An 11,859-nucleotide genomic window follows, 5' to 3' on the forward strand; every position below is an offset into this window, starting at 1 on the left:
GGTCTTTCCAGCTGTTGGAAGTGTCTTGTGAGGTACATCCCAAATGGGGCATTGTACTCTATGATGGGTCTAATGAGTGACAAGTAGAGGGGCACTATAACCTCTTTATTTCTAGATGCAAACCCTTTAGTAATTAGATGGGCCATATAGAAGGATTTCCTAATTACGTTGGCAATATGATTGTCAAAGGAGAGATTACTATCTACCTGGGTCCCCCAGATCTTTTATTACCTCTTCTGTATTAAGGGGGCTGCACCTATGTGGTAATTTGTGGGTGTTTTATTTTTCCCAAATGGGATGACTATGCATTTTTTGGCATTTAGCTTGAGGCCATGACTTTGACACCAGGTGTCCGTCTCAGTAAGGTCCCTTTGGAGGATGTCCATGTCAGCCGGAGAGTCAATTATGGCTCCCAGTTTGCAGTCATCGGCGAACTTGGTTAGCCATAGTCCTACTGTGTTTGCCTGTACTTCTGACTTCTGAGAAGTATATGCAGAACAGTAGGGGTCCCAGGACTGAGCCTTGTGGGACACCACTTGTGACTGGTTTAGAGTCGGACCTGGAGCCTGCTATTCTTACCATGTGAGTTCTGTCTGTAAGCCAGTTGGTAACCCATCTTGTGATGTAGGGGTTTATGTTCAGGCTGGTGAGATTTTCTGTAATACCTGAGTGGGGAATGCTGTTGAAAGCCTTGGCAAGGTCAAGGTAGGCTATGTGAACCATCTTACCCTTGTCTATGGTCTTGGTGACTGTCTTGAAGAAGTCAACCAGGTTTAATAGGCATGATCTGCCCTTAACAAAGCTGAACTGGGTTGGGTTAAGTGTTTGGAGGTTCCCAATGTCTTTGTTAATGAGTTCCATGATGATGTGCTCCATAGCCTTGCAGACCAGGCTAGACAGGCTTATGGGATGATAGTTACCAGGGTCAGTTGTGGCCTGTCCTTTGTGGAGAGGAATAATCCTTGCTGTGCACCATTTTATGGGCACATAGCCTGTGGAGAGGCTGAGGTTGAACAGTGTGTTTAGGTGGGGGGTTAGTTCATTCTGTAGTTCGTGCAAGACGCAGCCTGGGACACCATCTGGTCCCACTGACACTGTGTTTTTTGCTTTTGAAAGGGCTGTTTTCAACTGTGCGGCTGTGATTTTTGGGATGCTACACTTTTCCGGTATTGTTGTGGGCCCTTTTGGAGGTGAGAGGGGGGTGAAGTTTGCATTGAATCTATCTGCCAGGATGTTGGCAATATCAGTAGGTTCAGTATATTTTGTGCTACTTTGCACTAATTCAGTGTATATCTGCGAGTTGCCACTTAGACTTTTAACATAGCTAAAGAAGGCTTTGTGGTTATCTTTTGAATCCTTGGCTATTTTTCTTTCAAAGTTAGCCTTGGATTATTTAATGAGGGACCTTAGTTTCTTACTGATACTGATCAGGGATGTCTTTCCTTCTTGGGATTTGCTTTTTTTCTGAACTAGTTTCCTCCTTCTATTGTATAGCCTGTTTATTGCAGGGGTCCACCAAACTGGTTTCCTTCTCTTAGAGGAGTGAGTCTTGGCTTTGCTAGGGATGGCACGATCCATGCATCCTTGTAGGTGCTCATAGATTGCATTTGTAAAGATTTCTGAACCTTGGGCAGCGTTATCCTTTAGCATGGGGGCTGTGAAACTTATCACCTCTGACTTAAGTAAGGTGAAGTTTGCTTTAGAAAAGTTTTTTACTGTGGATTCTTTAGTTGGGGTTGGTGGTGGGGTGTGGACATCCAGAGTGATTAGTTTATGGTCTGATCTTACCAGTGACGGGTTGAACTCCGGTGTGGAACACCTGTCGCCCATGTTGGTGATGACCAGGTACAATATGTTTTCACCTCTGGTAGGGGAGTTTACCAGCTGATCCAGGGCTCTTGAGTTGATGAATTCCAGGAAGCGCTGAGCCTGGGAATTTGTACTTGAGTAGTTTTCCCAGTGAATGGTAGGGTAATTGAAATCACCCAATATCAGGGTGTTTGGTAGGACCTTCATGTTTACCAGTGTCTCCAGAAAGGTGGAGTGGTGGTCCTGAGTCATGGAGGGTGATCTGTAGCAGGCCACAATTTGCATTGCAAATTTGCCTGATGTTAGTTGCACATGGATGATCTCAGAGGTATCATGCTGTGCCACTAACCTGGAGGTGTAGGTATCCTTGATGAATATGGATACATCCCCTCCTTTTGTGTATCGGTCCATGTTCTGTGGCCGAAACATGTGGTATGAGTTGTAGCTCGGTAGTGCTGGGGTGCTCTCTGGAGCCTTGAACCAGGTTTCAGTTACTGCACAGATGTCAGCGTTCTCCATACTGAGGAGTGCTTCGAGTGTGTGCATTTTGAGATTTAAACTCCTGGCGTTGAGTAGCATAACCCTCAGTTTTTTTGTTAATTGTGCTATTTACAGAGTTGGGTTTGATTTTTGAGCCTTGCCTAAAAAAGGCACTATGGGGACAGCAAGAGCCTTGGCCAGTATTCGAAAGCCTAGGGGTGACAGGTGCAAGCTGTCTCTTGAGAAGCAACGTGGTTTGTTGAGCATGTCATCCCAGGCTGACAGACACTGGTTCCCCTTTGAATGACACTAGAAGCTTAGCCAATTGTTGAAATTGATCATTTTTTCTTTATACTGAGGTATCATTCTTGGTGAGGGCATGATGCTACTCAGGGTCAGGGTCATACCAGCTTTGGCTGCATGATCAGAGAGCGCTTCTATGTCTCTTTTCATGTAGTCCAGGGAGGTACATCTCAAGTCATTCACACCAACATGAACAATGACAGAGTCATATTTGTACTTGTTCTGGAGTGACCTGAGTGCTTGTGTTATGTAGCGAATTCTGGTCCTGACAGGCAGCTAACATTAACCTTCTGCTTGTCCAGCCTAGTGAGTGGGACGTCAATGTGCCTGACTATAGAGTCACCTAATTCTAGTGTGCTAGGTATGTTATTTTACCTTAAGGGTTGTGATTGTGTGGCACACTGATGTTGTGTTTTATGTGTTGTCTGGTTTGTGACGGGAAGTGCAGGTTGTTTGGGTGTCTGCTTTGGAGGTCTTTGATGCTTTTGCAGGTTTTTATTTAGAGCCTCCGAGTATGATTTTGTGTATTTATGTGTATTTTTTGCCAGTGCTGTTTTAGTAGGTCTGTGTGCGGCTGGAGGTGTGGTGCAAGTGTTAACCTTCTCCTCTTGATTGTCTGTTCCAGTCTTGGGTGGAGGCAGCTTAGCTTCCAGTTTGGCTGTATAATTGCATCTCTCGCATATGTCAGTGTTTTGTGGTAGGAGGAGAGGGTTGTCTGTGTACATGAGGCAGTTGTAACATTGCCTCAGGATACCCAGATTCACCAGCTGGACTAGAGAGTGCACCTAAAGTTGCCCTTTGGTCATGCCTGAATAGTAGGGTGAGCTGTTTAGTCGCTTGGTTGGTGAGGGGTGAATAAAGAGCCTTGCCCTGCTAGGCAATCAGTGTCAGGGTATATTTGTGCTTGCTATTAGGTCTGAGCAAGTGCTGGTAAGATGCTTTTTGAGTGCTTAGGTTGAGGGTTAGACTAGCCTCAAGGGAAAAACTGAAGAGGAGACTTAGTGGAACCAGGAATAATTTAACCATAGATAACTGGCACTGCCCGGTGTGCAAAACCATGCAAACACAGTTTTTATAGTAGGGATATGAAAAAAATGGCAAATAAACTACTAACTTTTGGGCTTGAACCACTCCTCCAGGGACACATAGGTTGCTCAAAGCTCCCCTCTCTCACAGGTGAACAGAGAAAATTCTTTCTATCCAAGTAAGGTATGGGCAACTCAGAAACTAGTATCACAGCCCTGAATTCAGCAATAGCCTGAAAACTGGACTATACTAGCTTAGAAAGGCAGGAAACAATGAATTTTTTTTTTTGAAAAGATAAGGCAAAAACAGTAAACAAATACACTTAAAACAGTTTAAACAACTACAAACGACCAGAAAAGACTATTGCACTTTAGTGTGTAGCCTACAACAGTTAAACAAATTATTTAAACAAAAAACAACTTTTTAAAAGTGCAGGCAGTAAGTACAGTATGTGAAAAAAACAAGCTTTTAAATCACAATAAATGCTGGAAAATCTGTGTTTAGGTGGAAAACAGTTAAGTACAGCAAGAAAGACCAGAAAACTGATACTTAATCACTGCAAAGTCTCTCTTCTAAGCTAGAAGGCTTGTATTAGTTTAAGGCTTTTTAGTGCTACCCAGTAGGTTAGTTACAGGAAAGATGGGAAACAACTGCAGATGTGGTCTTTTAAACTAGAAAGTTGAAAGAGACGGACAAACTGTCCAAATGGTCAATAAACTACAATTTCTGGGCCAAGAACCTCTCCTCTCATGGTAGACAGGCTACCTAGTGCTTACCACTCCCACTGATAAGCTAGAAGGCTTTCTTCCAACACAGAAAGGCTTGCGGGGCTCAGAAGTTTACCAACAGTCTTGAATACAGCAACTCTGTATCTGGACTAGGCTAGTTACAGGAAAGGTGAGAAACAAGCGCAAGTGCAGCTTTTAAACCAGAACATTGAAAGATATGGAAAAAAACTGCCCAAATGGCCAATAGCTACAATTTCTGGGCCAGGAACCACTCCTCTTGTGGTAGATAGGCTACCTAATGCTTACCACTCCCACTGATAAGCTAGAAGGCTTCCCTCCAACACAGAAAGACTTGGGGGGCTCAGAAGCTTACAAAGAGTCCTGGATACAGAAAATCTGTACCTGGACTAAACTAGTTACAGGAAAGGTGGGGAACAAGTACAAACGTAGGTTTTTAAGCCAGCAAGTTGAAAGAGATGGAAAACTGCCCAAACAGCCAAATAAACTACAATTTCTGGGCCAAAACTCACTCTTCCCATGGAGGATAGGCTACCTAGTGCTTACCACTCCTACTGATAATCTAGAAGGCTTCCCTCCAACACAGAAAGGCTTGGGGACTCAGAAGCTTACTAACAATCCTGGATACAGCAACTCTGTAACCAGACTAGGCTAGTTATAGGAAAGGCGGGAAACCAGCACAAGTGCGGCTTTCAAACCAGAAAGATTTGTACCTAATCAATAAGGACACAGGAAACATCCGAACACTGGAGTCATCTCAGTTTGGATTTGTCAAGGGAGTGTTTTGCTTTCTCAATTGCGTGGACCTTTTTGAAAATGTCATAAAAGCAATGGATGAAGGCAAAATGGTACACACCGCATACATCTATCTGGCCAAAAGCTTTTAACAAAACCCCACTCAGGCATAACAGAAAAGCTAAGTAAACTATGCATAAAGCCCTATGTCACCTGTTGGATTACCAACTGTCTCACAGATAGGATTCAGGAAATCAAAATATGGAAACATTACTTCATTAAACAGACCACTCACCAGTGGAATCCCCCATGGTTCTGTGCTGAGAACTTTCCTGTTTGTCATCTACTTTATGAAGTAAAAGCAAAATACCAAAGGCTCTATTGACTAACTTTCAGATGACTGCATGTTAGGAGCAGTTGTTGAATCCAAATGACTTAGCCATCTTGCAAGAAGGTTTCTGCACTGGGGCCGAAAACTGGAACCAAAATCATTGGACTGAGGCTAAATGACAAAAAATGCATTATTATATAGTTTGGGAAGTCATTTGTCCCAGGAACTACCACACTGACTAGTTGCCTCTATGAGTTGACCCAGTTGTTTGGGATTTGGGAACTTATGTGGACTGTTGGGAGGGTGGCTTAATGGTTAATGTGTTTGCCTTTTAAAACACAAGGTGCAGGGTTTGAGTCTCGCCATGAATACCGGGCTAGGCTTAAAATGGTTTGTATGGGCAGTTAACTTATACTAATCTATGAACATATGAACCTATGCGTTGTAAGAAACTCCTTCTGTATCATACATGAAAACAAAGGGTTTGTGTCAAGGTCTAGGGATGTCTTTTTTTCCCTTTATTCAGCTTCCTTCACTAGGCCCCAATTTCCCCTTGAGTATTTAATAAGGCCTAAACAAACCCCATTTTTGCCAGTGCTGTTTTAGTAGGTCTGTGTCTGTGTGCGGCTGGAGGTGTGGTGCAAGTGTTAACCTTCTCCTCTTGATTGTCTGTTCCAGTCTTGGGTGGAGGCAGCTTAGCTTCCAGTTTGGCTGTATAATTGCATCTCTCGCATATGTCAGTGTTTTGTGGTAGGAGGAGAGGGTTGTCTGTGTACATGAGGCAGTTGTAACATTGCCTCAGGATACCCAGATTCACCAGCTGGACTAGAGTGCACCTAAAGTTGTCCTTTGGTCATGCCTGAATAGTAGGGTGAGCTGTTTAGTCGCTTGGTTGGTGAGGGGTGAATAAAGAGCCTTGCCCTGCTAGGCAATCAGTGTCAGGGTATATTTGTGCTTGCTATTAGGTCTGAGCAAGTGCTGGTAAGATGCTTTTTGAGTGCTTAGGTTGAGGGTTAGACTAGTTTCAAGGGAAAAACTGAAGAGGAGACTTAGTGGAACCGGAAATAATTTAACCATAGATAAATGGCACTGCCCGGTGTGCAAAACCGTGCAAACACAGTTTTTATAGTAGGGATATGAAAAAAATGGCAAATAAACTACTAACTTTTGGGCTTGAACCACTCCTCCAGGGACACATAGGTTGCTCAAAGCTCCCCTCTCTCACAGGTGAACAGAGAAACTTCTTTCTATCCAAGTAAGGTATGGGCAACTCAGAAACTAGTATCACAGCCCTGAATTCAGCAATAGCCTGAAAACTGGACTATACTAACTTAGAAAGACAGGAAACAATGACTTTTTTTTTTTGAAAAGATAAGGAAAAACAGTAAAAAAATACACTTAAAACAGTTTAAACAACTACAAACGACCAGAAAAGACTATTGCACTTTAGTGTGTAGCCTACAACAGTTAAACAAATTATTTAAACAAAAAACAACTTTTTAAAAGTGCAGGCAGTAAGTACAGTATGTGAAAAAAACAAGCTTTTAAATCACAATAAATGCTGGAAAATCTGTGCTTAGGTGGAAAACAGTTAAGTACAACAAGAAAGACCAGAAAACTGACACTTAATCACTCCAAAGTCTCTCTTCTAAGCTAGAAGGCTTGTATTAGTTTAAGGCTTTTTAGTGCTACCCAGTAGGTTAGTTACAGAAAAGATGGGAAACAACTGCAGATGTGGTCTTTTAAACTAGAAAGTTGAAAGAGATGGACAAACTGTCCAAATGGTCAATAAACTACAATTTCTGGGCCAAGAACCTCTCCTCTCATGGTAGACAGGCTACCTAGTGCTTACCACTCCCACTGATAAGCTAGAAGGCTTTCTACCAACACAGAAAGGTTTGTGGGGCTCAGAAGCTTACCAACAGTCTTGAATACAGCAACTCTGTATCTGGACTAGGCTAGTTACAGGAAAGGTGAGAAACAAGCGCAAGTGCAGCTTTTAAACCAGAACATTGAAAGATATGGAAAAAAACTGCCCAAATGGCCAACAGCTACAATTTCTGGGCCAGGAATCACTCCTCTTGTGGTAGATAGGCTACCTAATGCTTACCACTCCCACTGATAAGCTAGAAGGCTTCCCTCCAACACAGAAAGACTTGGGGGGCTCAGAAGCTTACAAAGAGTCCTGGATACAGAAAATCTGTACCTGGACTAGACTAGTTACAGGAAAGGTGGGGAACAAGTACAAATGTAGGTTGTTAAGCCAGCAAGTTGAAAGAGATGGAAAACTGCCCAAACAGCGAAATAAACTACAATTTCTGGGCCAAAACTCACTCTTCCCATGGAGGATAGGCTACCTAGTGCTTACCACTCCTACTGATAATCTAGAAGGCTTCCCTCCAACACAGAAAGGCTTGGGGGCTCAGAAGCTTACTAACAATCCTGGATACAGCAACTCTGTAACCAGACTAGGCTAGTTATAGGAAAGGTGGGAAACCAGCACAAGTGCGGCTTTCAAACCAGAAAGTCATGTACCTAATCAATAAGGACACAGGAAACATCTGAACACTGGAGTCATCTCAGTTTGGATTTGTCAAGAGAGTGTTTTGCTTTCTCAATTGCGTGGACCTTTTTGAAAATGTCATAAAAGCAATGGATGAAGGCAAAATGGTACACACCGCATACATCTATCCAGGGGCGGCCCGTGCTATTGGACTGCCGGACTGCAGCCCCCTCAACTGTAAAATAAGAAAAATAAAGAAATAAAAAGAAAACAAAAAATTTTAAAAATCGCAGACTTTCGCGCATGCACATTAGTCCAGACTGCTGCTGAGACAGTCTGGAGCATGTGCAGATTGTCTCAGCAGCAGTCCTGACTGGGAAACATGAAGAATGGAGCTCCCAGAAGTCTATGCAGTTTTAAACTGCATAGACTGTCCTGGAACTTGGGAAAACGCATCGGAGTTGGACTGCAACATCAGCAGTCTGGAATTTGCTGCAGTCTCGTCGGGCGTCGATCTCGTGATGGGCAGGGTCTGGTGTGGATTGGAGTTTTCTGCAGTCTCGTCAGGGGAAGATCTCACAATGGGGATGTGGGGTTTTCCGTACTTTACTAGGACAGGGATTTGGATTTATGCTACAGGGAGTGTGTGTGTGTGTGTGTGTGTGTGTGTGTGTGTGTGTGTGTGTGTGTGTGTGTGTGTGTGTGTGTGTGTGTGTGTGCGTGCGTGTGTGCGTGTGTGTGTGTGTGTGTGTGTGTGTGTGTGTGTGTGTGTGTGTGTGTGTGTGTGTGTGTGTAAATGCCCCAGGTGCAATATACTGGTGGTTAGACTCATGGTGGTGTGGTAGGGAACACCTCAGGCTTGAAGCCTGTACCTTGTATGCAGATGTTAAAGAGGTGAATTCCGATTTTTGCCTCATATTTGATCTGATCTGTTCCTCATAATATCTGTGGTTTTTAAATATTGCAATGTTTGATATTTGATGGTGCAGTGGTAGCATTGCTGCTGCACAGCTGCAGGTTCTCAGGTTTGATTCTTGGCTGGGGTGCCGTCTTTGTGGGGTCTGTATCTTCTCCCTGTGTTTGTGTGGGTTTGCTTTTGTGTCCTCCCATGTTACAAAGACATGTCTGCATTATTTCTTCCTGGGCCTCTGCTGAAAATTGTGTTTTTGTTCCAAGTCAGACTGTCCTGATTAACAAATGTTAAATAAAATTGACAGGCATTTGAATTTCAGACTTCAGGTTTCTGAATGTTTAATTCCTTACATATTTGATGGTGCAGTGGCAGTATTGTTGCCTCACAGCTATAGGTTTTCTGGTTTGATTCTTGGCTGGGGTGCCTTCTGTGTGGAGTCTGCATCTTATCCTTGTGTTTGTGTGGATATGCTCTGGTGTCATTTTACAAAGACATGTGTCTACAGTATTTCTCCCTGGGCCTCTGCTGAAATTTGTTTTTGTTCCATCAAAAGTAAAATTGACAGGCATTTGAATTTCAGACTTCATATTCTTCAGAAAATACATAGTAAAACAACTTTTTATTCTAGCAATAAATATATAGTAACATAACCTTTTATTATAGCAATTTTCTAAGTTTATAAGATGACTATTTGAAATTTGCCCTTATTTTTGGGACTGTATTACCATTATTGGCTTTGTCCAGGTTTTTTGTGTTAAGGTTGACAGCTATGGCAAGAGCTGAATTCACTGAATATGTTTGAGGGCTGTACTGGGTTTGTCCAGGTGTTTTGTGCTAAGAGGTTGACACCTATGGTGAGAACTGAATTCATTAAATGATAGCCATTTAAGTTTCAGTCTTCCTCTCTTTCACAAAGCAGCTGATTTGGCGTAGAGGTATGTTGCTCTGACTGTTTTGCACAGGGACCTTGGCAGTAAAATGTATGGTGGTAACACAGCATTTTATTCTAGCAGCTTTCCAAGATTATACAAGCAATGTTTAATGTGTCCCTGGTTTTTGCCCTTTTGACCCACCCCAATAAATTTGGCTTTTTCCAGATTTCTTGTGCTGCGAAGCTGAGATGCAGTTGAGTATTGAGTAGATTTTACAAGGAGCTGAGAGCTGCAGGGGAAGAGAAGTTTAGTGCTGATTATGCTAAGTCAGCTCGCATTGCTAATAGCACAACAGGTTGTGTACTTGCTTTGGATGCAGAAGGTTGTTGGCCCTACTCCCATAAGGGGTGAATGCTGCCGTACTGAAAGTTAGGATACTAACTATGAGCCTGTTATCAGTTTGCCATCCATTTCCTATTGCAATATTACTAGCTTATTTTTAATGTAATTTAGGCAATTTATTCCTAAGGGGCATCAGACACTATTTTTCGATGAAACCATGAAATATTAAGGTGATTGCTAGCAGCAACCTCTTCATTACAGATTTATTTAATATGGAATTATTTAGATGACTTTTTTACTACTTCAGAGATTGTGCATATTTACTGATAATGGTGGACTGTAGAATTGTGCATATTTACTGATAATAGTGGACTGTAGAAGTTTGAGTAGACTTTTATGATGGAAATGTTCTGAATTGGGCAGTTTTGTCATTGCTGCATGCGTTTTGTTTCATTGTTTACTGGAAAAATGTTCAAAGCAATAGGAAGGTGTATCAAAGAGCACATGTATGTTTCATATGCAAGGGGCCTATGATTTGAAAACAGCCCAGAATTAATCTTTATCTGCCATGGGTAAAATGTATTTTCTTTGAATGTGGGTTTCAATGTTGTTTCAATGAATGTGAGTTTCAATGGCAGAGAAGTTTTAATGCCAAGTTTGTTTAGCAGATGTCTTAGTGTCTGTGCTGTAAAATGCAAAATAAAACTTTCAAATGAAGTTCAAATCATCATAGAAGTAAATCAGTATGCACGTTAGTGTTTATGGTAAATGGAGTGAAATAGCCAAGTAATGGATCATTGGAATGGCTGCAGGGGGAGGCTCCATTCGACCATGGTTTTGTGAGGGGGAAGGGTGGCAAACTTAGGCAGCCAGAGCTGAACCATACCTCCCAACTGTCCAGATTTTCAAAGAATGAATAGATTTTTTGCTTCTTATTTTTGGTTTGTTCCTCATAAAATTTGTAGTTTCTTGGCAAATCATTTAGGAATTAAGTCACTAAATAATGACACACTAAGTTTCAGACTTCATAACCTTCAGAAAAATGCATGCTAAAGTAAGACCTGTTCTATCAACTGTCTCAGTTTATACAAGAGCAATTTTTAGTACTGTTTATATGTTCCCCCAATATATTTGCCCTTGTCCAGATTTATTGCATTAACAGGTTGAGAGGTACATGCAAATAAATTGCTTTATAGAATTAGGCATAGCCAAACCTCTCGACTGTCCCTGATTTTGGTTCAAAATGTTGTTCTTCCCCTAATGATCCCTCCGCAAAATAGCAATTTTGGAAGAAAACATGGAGGGTTTATAATTAAGAAATAACTGTAATAATCAGTTAGATTACTTTTATTTCAGAAATGCATGTAGATTCTTTTATTTTGTCAGCTGCTCAAGTTAGCAGTACTAATATTAAAGGATCCCTTCTTTGACAGGTTCCCAGCTGTATTGTGTTGCTATTTTATATTTTTACATCACATTTGTGGTCCATTTTTCATAAAAAATGTTTGTGTTTTTTTGGCAAATTAGTGACAAATCATTAAAGACTGAAGTTAGAAAATAATGACAGACATTTGAGTTTCAGATTTTATACCATTCAGAAAATTCATACTAATGCAAGACCTCTATTATCTTTTTAAGTTTATAAGAGCAATATTTAAAAAATTTTCCTTATTTTTGGGCCTTTGTCCCATTTCTTTGTATGGCTTTGTCCAGATTTCTTGCTCCGAGGTTGAGAGGTATGACAAATGTGTCAGGGCCATCACAAGTCAGCCAGAGACATGTCAAACTGTGACATACTT

This window comes from Protopterus annectens, chromosome 16.part0, assembly GCF_019279795.1.
Source record: "Protopterus annectens isolate FY-2018-M chromosome 16.part0, PAN1.0, whole genome shotgun sequence".
NCBI lineage: Eukaryota > Metazoa > Chordata > Ceratodontiformes > Protopteridae > Protopterus > Protopterus annectens.